This window comes from Giraffa tippelskirchi, chromosome 5, assembly GCF_054371585.1.
Source record: "Giraffa tippelskirchi isolate mGirTip1 chromosome 5, T2T-mGirTip1v1.2.pri, whole genome shotgun sequence".
NCBI lineage: Eukaryota > Metazoa > Chordata > Mammalia > Artiodactyla > Giraffidae > Giraffa > Giraffa tippelskirchi.
Window position 1 is genome coordinate 192,683,660 of NC_137279.1, and position 11,276 is coordinate 192,694,935.

Consider the following 11,276-nt stretch of genomic DNA (forward strand, 5'->3'; position numbering starts at 1 on the left):
CAAAAGACAAAATTGTATTATTCCTCTCATTTGAAGTATCTAAAATACTCAAATTCATAGAATCAAACAGTAAGCAGGTGATTGCAATGCAACTGGGCAGAGTTATTATTTAGGAGGCATAAATTCTCATTCAAACAAGATGAATAAGCTCTATAATTCTGCTGTACAATATTGTACCTACAGTCAACACTTTAAAATCTGTTAGGCTGCCGTCTATGGGGTCGCACAGAGTCGGACATGACTGAAGCGACTTAGCAGCAGCAGCAGCAGCAGGCAGTAGATCTCTAAGTGTTCTTTACATAATAAAAAATTAATGTGATATCATAAATATTCATTTTCACGGAGTTCAGTCAACAAACTACAATCTTCCCATACAGTGGAGACATTGAAAGCCTGGCTTAGAAGGACAAAGATTACAGTGTTTGGTTAAAAATATTGCAGACCTGATGTGTAGTGTGACCGTAGTTTTGTAAGGAAAAATCAAATTATACACAGTGCACATGCACACTGATGTCACCTCCTGTGCCCACGGTTTTAGAAGTGAAGACACTAAACTGCTGGCCAAGGTTAGGTCAGCGATTGGCAAAAACACAGGGGCATGCTCATGGTTGGCTCCCAACACCATCTATTTGCTTGACTTCGTCAGACACATCCTGGTTTTACGGTTGTGAGAATCAAGATTTTTCAATTATTATGCTTCAGCTTCCTCCATCCTCCCCCGGGAAGGAAATATATTTGGGGTGGTCTCTCTCTCTCATGGGGAGCGACCTGCACAAGTTCAGGGTCCGCTGGAGGGAGGAGCCCAGAGGGGCCCAGAGGAGGAGTTTGCTCCTCACCAGTCATTCAAGACACAGAGAATAACACACTTTGGGTGGAGGTGGGGAGGGGCTGATGGAACAGCTTTGGACCCGGGGGTCCACCCCTGCCACCCCAGGGGGACATGTCCACTGAGGGTCACGGGGCCGGTTCTTCGAATCTGGGCTTGTCTCCTGTTTGCCCCTCTGGAAGCTGAGGGATGTCTGTGCTTTGCTCCCTGGACCTGGAGGTGAAGCAGGATCAGACAAGGGCTGGTGACCGCGGACCCAGGAGAACAGAGTCCCGGCTCACTGCAGGGGCTGGGGCTCAAGGCGGCTCACCTAATTAGCCACTGGAGGTGCCAAGCCTCACCGTGCCAGGAGGAGAGAGCTCCCAGACAGAGTGACCCCAAGGTAGGGGCCTTGACCTGCTGCCTGGGTGATGCAACAGGAGCTGGGAGGGCAGGTGAGCTGATAGGCTGCCCTGCTTCTGCCAAGACCCAGGGGCTTCCTGCTCCAGAACTCGGAGCGCCGGCGTGATGCTCGCTGAGACCCCAGGGTCCTCCCCTACCCCCTCCCCACTGGGGCTTCACGGCATGGGAAGCCAGAGGTGAAGGGGTGGGGGTCCTCAATGCCACCTCAGATGCAGCACAGACCTGGGTCAGGAGCTCAGGAGACCTGGGCGAGCAGATCCTGGGTGTGCTGGCTTGAGTGAGTCATGACCCTCACCAGGACAAGGTAAGGTCAGGGCTGCAGGAATGGGAGGAGACCATGTGTGTAAGGGGGCAGCAGGGCCATGTATACAGTAAGCACTCGGGTCTGCTCTAGCAGGGGAAGCGATGACACCCTCCTGCCTGACCAGCCCTGCCCGTGGGCTGCAGGGTCATTTAGACTAAAGGGACAGTTTTCATTCTAAACAGAGAGCACCACTGTCTATTTCATCACTTTCAATGCATTGCTCAGGGTCAGATCAGTACCACCAGACCCTGAGCACACGCTAAGGTCTGTACTAAGGTACAGACCCCATGTTGGGGGTGCAAAAATGACAGACCAAGGCCAGCCCTCGGACCACAGACATAGAATCAAATACCTGCAATTTTACATGACCAGGACAGCGAGAGGGGTATGATGGCACAGAGGAGGAAACAGTCACATCAGAGTGGGTCATGGAGGGCCCCCGGCGAGACAAGAGAGCTAGTGACACCCACAAGGTGGACGGGGCACAAGGTGGACGGGGCTAGACAGACATTTCAGACAGAATGAGACACTGGAGAAATCTGCCTCCTGAGAAACCTGTGTGCAGGTCAGGAGGCAGCAGTTAGGACCGGACATGGAACAACAGACTGGTTCCAAATTGGGAAAGGAGTACGTCAAGGCTGTATATTGTCACCCTGCTTATTTAACTTGTATGCAGAGTACATCATGGGAAATGCTGGGCTGGATGAAGCACAAGCTGGAATCAAGATTGACGGGAGGAATATCAATAACCTCAGATATGCAGATGACACCACCCTTATGGCAGAAAGTAAAGAAGAAATAAAGAGCCTCTTGATGAAAGTGAAAGTGGAGAGTGAAAAAGCTGGCTTAAAGCTCAACATTCAGAAAACTAAGGTCATGGCATCTGGTCCCATCACTTCATGGAAAATAGATGGGGAAACAGTGGAAACAGTGTCAGACTTTATTTTTGGGGGCTCCAAAAGCACTGCAGATGGTGACTGCAGCCATAAAATTAAAAGACGCTTGCTCATTGGAAGGAACATTATAACCAACCTAGACAGCATGTTAAAAAGCAGAAACATTAATTTGCCAACAAAGGTCCATCTAGTCAAGGCTGTGGTTTTTCCAGTAGTTGTGTATGGATGTGAGAGTTGGACTAAAAGAAAGCTGAGCACCAAACAACTGATACATTTGAACTGTGGTATTGGAGAGTCCCTTGGACTGCAAAGAGATCCAACCAGTCCATCCTAAAGGAAATCAGTCCTGAATATTCATTGGCAGGACTGATGTTGAAGCTGGAACTCCAATATTTTGGCCACCTGACGTGAAGACCTGACTCATTGGAAAAGACCCTGATGCTGGGAAAGATTGAGGGCAGGAGGAGAAGGGGATGACAGAAAATGAGATGGCTGGATGGCATCACCGACTCAATGGACATGAGTTTGAGTAAACTCCGGGAGTTGGTGAGGGATAGGGAGGCCAGGCATGCTGCAGTCAATGCTCAAAGAGTCAGACACGACTGAGCGACTGAGCTGAACTGAACTGAAGGAAATGAGGGAAGTGGTCAGAGAACCTGGGTGGGGACCAGCAAAGACTGTGGTCACCAAGTTTGAAAGGAAAGAGTCTAGAGAGGGAGGAAGCAGGGGGCAAAAACTGCTTGTTCATCTCACGTGACTTGAGGCAGGGTTACTTCTAACTCACCCTTGTGTCTCTCTGATCCATAAGAAAGCGGCATCTGTGCAGTAAATTAAGTGTTATACGTGTTCCCTTTCAGTCTGGCTTGAGCTCCTTCAGAGGAGGTGGTGGTGGCTGCTCCCCAGGTCAGCAAGGACAGGGCTCCTATGGACCCCTCTCCAGTGCCACGGCTTCAGGACGCGGACAAGTGCTCCCTCCAGCCCTCCACCTTCACTGCAACACACGCAGAGGTGTGCACAGAGTCCCACTCGGTGTCCAGGAGTGATTGCAAAGCAGACCCTCGCCCAGGAACCATGCAGGCCAAGACACGCTCTATCCCTGGTCTCGGCTCAGCAGTTCATGCACCCCACGTGGCCTCGCTCTTCAGGAGCCCCAGCTTCCATCGATCCCTGGAAAGGTAGGCACTGTCCTGACGTCTAAGGTAATCATGATATTTCTTCTTTTTCTTTCTTTAATTTTGTTTAACTTTTTATTTTATGTTGGAGTGTACTTGGTCAACAATGTTGTGATAACTTCAAGTGTGCAGCAGAGTTACTCGGTTAATACACATTCAAATTCTTTTCCCAGTTAGTTTGTCACATAACACTGAGCAGAGTCCCGTCCTATACGGAAGGTCCTCGCTGGTTTTCCATTTTAAATACAGCCGTGTGGACGCGTGCAGCCCAGACTCCCCAGCTATCCCCTCCCCTCACTGTCCCTCCCTGGTGACCATAAGTTTGTCTTCTAAGTCTGTGAGTCCGTTTCTGTTTTGTAAATACTTGGATCATTTCTTTCTAGATTGGGCATATATGCAATATCTTACAGTATGTCTCTTTGTCTGACTTACTTCATCCAGTATGACAATCTCTAGGTCCATCCACATTGCTGCAAATGGCATTTTTCATTCTTTTTAATGGCTGAGCCCCAGGGGGGTAGCAGTGAAGAACCCGCCTGCCAATGCAGGAGACACAGGAGATGCAGGATCAATCCCTGGGTCGGGAAGATTCCCTGGAGAAGGACATGGAAATCATTTTACTCCAGTATTCTTGCCTGGAAAATTCCCGGGACAGAGGAGTCTGGCAGGCTACAGTTCATGTGGTCGCAAAGAGTCGGACACAACTGATAGCTGAGCACACACTCACGCACACAGTGTTGTGTTAAACACATTTCCCACATCTTCTTTATCCACTCCTCCACTGAAGGACGTTTAGGTCGTCTCCATGTCCAGGCTGTTGTGAACAGGGCCGCAGTGAACCCTGGGGAGCAGGTACCCTTTCAGACCATGGTTTTCTCCAGATGCGTGCCCAGGAGTGGGATCGCGGAATCATATGGCAGCTCTGTGTTTAGATTTTTAAGGAACCTGCCTACCGTTCTCCAAAGTGGCTGCACCAGTTCTCTCCACCAACAGCGTAGGTTGCCTATGTTCTTTATTTTCTTCCATTCTTTTGCATTCACTGAAAAATATTATTATCCCGTTTCTTCTTTATATTACTTTGGATGTTTCACATTCCTTCACTTTTTCTCTTAGTTGTTACAAAAAAATTAAACTTGTATTTTTGAATTACTACAACTGAGAGTAGCATTTTTATTTACTTTCTGAACAAGGCAAAAAGCCTTAGACTATTTGTACCGTAATTACCCCCTCCTGAATTGCATACATTTGGTGTTTTGTATTTCAATTTCTCTCTGTTTTAACCTTCAAGCATTTTATAAAATCCATATTTATTTAGATATCTCAATATTTTTACCCTTTTCCTTGATTTCATTGTTTCTGCCATCTCTGTTTCCATCTGGGATCAATTTCCTTCTACCTGAAGATCATCTTTCAGTATTTCCTATAGTTTGTGTCTGTTAGTGACAAACTCTCTCAGTTTTATCTTGCTGGTAAATGTTTTTATATCACTTTTCTTCTTTATTTTTTAAAAATAATTTTTAATGTTTAAATTGAGAAACAATTCTTACATGACAAAAATTTTACAATTTCACAGTTTTAAAGTGTATAAACAGGTTTGTTTTTCCTTTTGTTTTAGTATATCCACAGTGTTGTTCAGTCATCACCACTAGCTAGTTTCAGAATATTCTCCACCCTCCTGTTCTCCCAGCCCCTGGCTACTGCTAATATACTTTTTGTCTCTGAATTTGCCTTTTCTGGACATTTCCATGGAATCATAGAATTCGGGCCCTTTCGTATCTGGTTTTGTTTACTTAGCATTGTTTTCAAGTCTTCTCCATATTGTGTCTTGTATTAGAACTTTATTCCCTTTATGGCTGAATATTATTCCATTCTATGGCTATATCAAATTTTGTCTATTCATCATTTGATGGACATTTGGCTCACATCCACTTTCTGGCTATTATGAATATTGCTATTATAAATATTTGTGTACAAGCTTTTATGTGAGTTTGTGCTTTCAGTTCTCTGGGGTTATGTGCCTAAGAGGGGATTGTTACTGTGTGATGTGGTAGCTCTACTGTTTTCTGTTTATGTTTATATTAATGTTGTATGATGGTTCCAGTTCCTCCGCATCCGCGCTGACAGGTGCTAGTCTCTGTTTTTCACTATAGACACTCTGGTGGGTTGAGTGGATCTCATACTGGGCTTCAGCCCTGATTTCTCTAATGACTAAGGATGTTGAACATCTTCTGCTGTCCTTAATGGCCATTTGTGCATCTTCTTTGGAGAAATGCTTATTCAAGTCCTTTGCCCATTTAAAAAATTGATTGTCTTTTTGTTGCTGAGTTGTAAGAGTTCTTTATGGTTTATGGAGACTAGATCCTTATCAGATATATAATTTGCAGATATTTTATCTCGTGGTTTTTATTTTCATTTTCTTGATAATGTCTTTTGAGACATAAAACATTTCAATTTCAATGAAATCCAATCATTTTCTTACTATTGTTGCTTGCGTTTTTGAGTTATATTTAGGAAACTGCTGACTAATCCCAGGTCACGACAATTTACACTGATCTTTTCTTCTATTCTAATACTTTCAGTGCTTACTTTTAGGTCTTTTCCTGTTTTGAGTTAATTTTTGTACGTAGTGTGAGGTAGAGCTTTTAATTCCTTTTTTTGCGTGTGGATTTCCAGTTGTTCCATCACTGTTTGTTGAAGATTTTATTCTCTTCCTGTTAATCGGTCTCGGCACCCTGTTGAAAATCAATGGACTACAAATGATGGAAAGCCAATTGGCAGTCTTACTCCTGCAGTAGGGTCTTTGAAGGGACAGTCTTGTTTTCCTCGGGCTGCATTAAGATTTTTCTCTCTGTTTCCGTTTTAAGTATTTTTGCTCTTGTATACATGAATGTGCTATTCTTTGCATTAACTCCGCTTTAATTTCATAGGGCTCATGAATCTGCAGATTAATATTTTCCATTAGTTTGATAAAAAAACTTGGCCATTATCTCTTCCAATTCAGATGCAGCCTGTTTCTCTGTCTCCTTTTTTAGTAACTTACTTATGTGGATGCATCCTTGGTGGTTCCGAGTATCAAATATATGTTTTGCAAGTTTTTTTTTTTCTATTGTCACCATTAGTTCCACAAAACAAGCAACACAGCAAAAAGTCACTGCCTAGGCACTGGGCCTCTCAGACTTCCTTTTCAAAACTGGTTTATATCTCCAGGGCAAAGTGCTTGCTAGCAGCATTGGAATCCCTGGTCCTCTGTGTTTATCTTGAACTTTGTTAGCAATTCTTCATTAAGTCATTAACTAGCTCTTCTAAACATTCAATCAGACTTCGTTTTTATTGTTGATCTTTTCTCATAGTCTTCATCAGGAAGTTTAGTTTGGTTTACCTAGTTCACCATCACTGGAGGTGTAATTCGCCTGGTCTGAGGACTGCAGAGATGTCACCCCATGGAAATACAAACTTCTCAGTGATGGCTCTGCAGGAGTTTGTGCTGGAGGGATTTGCGGGTGGCCCGCAGACCCAGGCCCTGCTCTTTGCTCTGTTCCTGGCCCTGTACGTGGTGGCCGTCCTGGGGAACCTCACCATGATCGTGGTCATCACCCTGGATGCCCGTCTGCACTCCCCAATGTACTTCTTCCTCAAGATCCTCTCCTTTGTGGACCTGTGTTACTCGTCTGTCATCGCCCCCAAGGCCCTGGTCAACTTCCTGTCCTCCTCCAGGGTCATCACCTTTGCAGGATGTGCCACCCAACTGTTCTTCTTCTCCCTGATGTGCACCACCCAGGGATTCCTCTTGGCCGTGATGGCCTATGACCGCTTCATGGCCATCTGCAGCCCCTACGCTACCCCATCTCCATGTGCCCCTCAGTCTGTGCCCGCCTGGTGCTGGGCTCCTACTGCGGGGGCTGCTTCAACTCCATCCTGCAGACCAGCTTGACATTCAGTCTCCCGTTCTGCAGCTCCAACCACATCGACCACTTCTTCTGTGATGTGCCCCCTCTGCTCCGGCTTGCCTGTGGCGACACAGTCCTCAATGAGCTGGTCTTGTTTGGCATCTGTGGGTTCATCATTGTGGGTGTGACAATTGTGGTCTTCATCTCCTATGGCTACATCACAGTGACCATCCTGAGGATGCGCTCAGCAGCTGGACGCCACAAAATCTTCTCCACCTGTGGTTCCCACATGACTGCAGTGACCGTCCTTATTGGAACTGTCTTTGTCATGTATGCCCAGCCGGGAGCTGTGGAGTCCATGGAGCAGGGCAAGGTGGTCTCTGTCTTCTACACCTTGGTCATCCCAATGCTCAACCCCCTCATCTACAGTCTGAGAAACAAGGACGTGAAGGATGCCCTGCGGAGACTGGGCCAGAAGCACACAGCCCCGTGAAGGAGGGTGGCCAGAGAGGAGGCATGGGCTTGATCCTTGGTCAAGGAACTAATATCCTAAAACTCTGTTCGCTTGAATTTTTGTGTACTTAAAAAAATAGGTAAAATTAATTTTAATAGAATAAAATTTTTGAAGGACTTAAACTACTTGATTTCAGGATTTACTTTAAAAACCAGAGAAATCACAGCAGCATAATTTGGGCATACTGAAACAGAATCAAGAATGCAGACTAAATTTATGCATATAAGGTCAGTTTATCTTTGGCATAACTGTCAGGGTAATTCAATGGAGAAATAGTGTTTTCAATAAGTTGTTCTGAAACAATTGAACATCCATATGCAAAAAGACAAACATCAACCCTAATAATGATTAACTCAAAATAGATAAGATTCCTAAGTATAAAGTGTAAAAATTTTAAACATGTAGAAGAAAAATACCGGAGACCATCTTTAAAACTTTGGGTTAGGCAAGCATTTCTTTGATAGGACACAATATGCACAAGCTACAGAGGGAAACATTTGATAATTAGGACTTTATAGAAGTTAAAAATATTTAGTTTACAGAGACACATTGAAACAGTAAAAGAAACAGATGTGAATAAAAATATTTGCAAAACACATATTTGATAAAAGACATACCTATAATACTGTTCTATTTTTCTGTGTCTCTTTTGATGTCTCGCATACAGGGGTATCTTTACCGATTGACTAAATACCATATATATGTGTTAGTATACTGTATTGGTGTAATGCATGATACAGGGTGCTCGGGGCTGGTGCGCTGGGATGACCCGGAGGGATGGGATGGGGAGGGAGGTGGAAGGGGGGTTCTGGAAGGGGAAAACATGTACACCCATGGTGGATTCATGTCAATGTATGACAAAACAAATACAATATAGTAAAGTTAAAAAATAGAAAATAAACGAATTTACAATCTTAAAAAAAAAAAGACATACCTAGAGTATGTTAAGAACTCTTAAAACTCCATAATAAGATAACAACATCTGAATTAAAAAAAGGCTAAAGGGGACCTCTGATTCCTGGTTCCATGTGTAAAACTCAAAAATTGCCACTCCATCCTGATAACAAGTAAAAAGCTAAACAAACTGACAAAATTACAACCATATTCTTGGATAACTTACATTTATATAGCATAGTTTATAAATATAATTTTTTTCTAAATGATTGTGTAATCATGTGCAGACATTATATGGAATCATGTAAGCTGGCTTGTTAATATAGATTATCTAAGGTCATATACTGAAGAAAGGAATGGCAATCCACTCCCGTATTCTTGCCTGGAGAATTCCATGGACAAAGGAGACAGGTGGGCTACAGTACATGGGGTCACAAAGAATTGGACATAACTGAGTAAGTAACACACACACACACACACACACACACACACAAGGTCATACATGGCTTTCCTGATGGCTCAGATGGTAAAAAATTTGCCTGCAATGTGGGAGACCTGGATTCTATCCCTGGGTTGGGAAGATACCCTGGAGAAGGGAATGGTACCCACTCCATTATTCTTTCCTGGAGAACTCCGTGGACAGAGGAGCCTGGAGGGCTACAGCTGATGGGGTTGCAAACAGTCAGACACAACTGAGTGACTTTCACACTTTTCATACAAGGTCATATATGGGCTCTCCAAGTGACTCAGCAGCTAAAAAACAAAAAACAAAAAAACAACTACCTGCAGTGCTGGAGATGCGAGTTTGATCCCTGGATTGGGAAGATCCCCTGGAGGAGGAAATGACAACCCATTCCAGTATTCTTGCCAGGCGATCCCATGGACAGAGGAGCCTGACAGGCTATAGTCCATGAGGTTGCAAAGAGTCAGACAAGACTTAGCTATTGAGCATGCACGCACTCAAGGTCACATATGGGCTGATGTTAGGAAAGAAATTGATCCAATTTTTTAAAGGAAAGGGAAAAATGACTCAGAAAAGCCCCACCAACAACCATAAAAACAGCTTAAAAATCTGGTGTGTATAAAAATGTTTATTCATTTAAAGAAATTATATGTTTGTGTATATATAAATTAAAAACTATTTACATTCAGAAATTGAAACTTAATCATCTTTAAAAGAGTGACCCAAGTCTAGAGAATCTACCAATGAATCTGGGCACATACAGAAATGTGGCATATGTGAACAGAAAACATTTGGCTACAGGTAAAATACCTGACAGCATCTTAGACCGCACGGATGTATTATTTCACAAGATGCAAGAAATCAGTTAAGAAAATCAGTGCTAGGCTCTGTCAGTGTCTTGTGCTTTTCTAGGGTCACCTCTCATTGTCACTGCAGTTTTGAACACAGTTATCAAGCACAGACATTAAGGTAGTCCTCACAGGGAAGGTCAAGAACTAGCCAAGCAAGTATCCCAGGAAGACAGAAAAAAAAAAAGCAGGTGCTATTTTGACCCCAGAGGAAGTGTGGCCAGCATGCTTGAGGAACATTAAAGAGGCCACAACAAGCTACAGAAAATTCTTAAAGAGATGGGAATACCAGACCACATTTCCTGTCTCCTGAGAAATCTGTATGTAGGTCAAGAAGCAACTGTTAGAACCAGACATGGAACAATGGACTGGTTCCAAATTGGAAAAGGAGTATGTCACAGCTGTATATTGCCACCCTGTTTATTTAACTTATATGTAGAGTACATCATGTGAAATGCCGGGCTGGATGAATCACAAGCTGGAATCAGGATTACCAGGAGAAATACCAACAACTTCAGATAGACAGATGATACCACCCTAATGGCAGAAAGTGAAGAGAGACTAAAGAGCATCTTGATGAGGGTAAAAGAGGACAGTGAAAAAGCTGGCTTAAAACTCAACATTTAAAAACTAAGATCATGGCATCTTGTCCCATCACTTCAATAGGTAGGGAAAAGGTGGAAACAGTGGCATATTTTATTTTCTTGGGCTCCAAAATCACTGCAGATGGTGACTGCAGCCACAAAATTAAAAGACACTTACTCCTTGGAGGAAAAGCTATGACAAACATAGAAAACATATTAAAAAGCAGAGACTTAACTTTACCAACAAAGTTCTATATAGTTAAAGCTATGGTTTTTCCAACAGTCATGTACAGATATGAGAATTGGACCGTATGGAAGACTGAGTGCTGAAGAATTGATGCTTTTGAGCTATGGTTCTGGAGAAAACTCTTGAGAGTCCCTTGGATAACAAGGAGATCAAACTAGTCAATCCTAAAGGAAATCAACCCTGAATATTCACTGAAAGGACTGATGCTGTATCTGAAGCTCCAGCTGACCGCCTCATGC

General features: G+C 43.7%; 1 pseudogene across 1 annotated transcript; it reads left to right on the top strand.

Moving 5' to 3' along the window:
• The first annotated feature begins 7,030 nt into the window (after nt 1-7,030).
• LOC145504573 (olfactory receptor 9S13-like) lies at nt 7,031-8,123 on the top strand (annotated as a pseudogene). Its single transcript, XR_014052310.1, has one exon. The product of XR_014052310.1 is annotated as an olfactory receptor 9S13-like (transcript).
• Nucleotides 8,124-11,276: the final 3,153 nt, after the last annotated feature.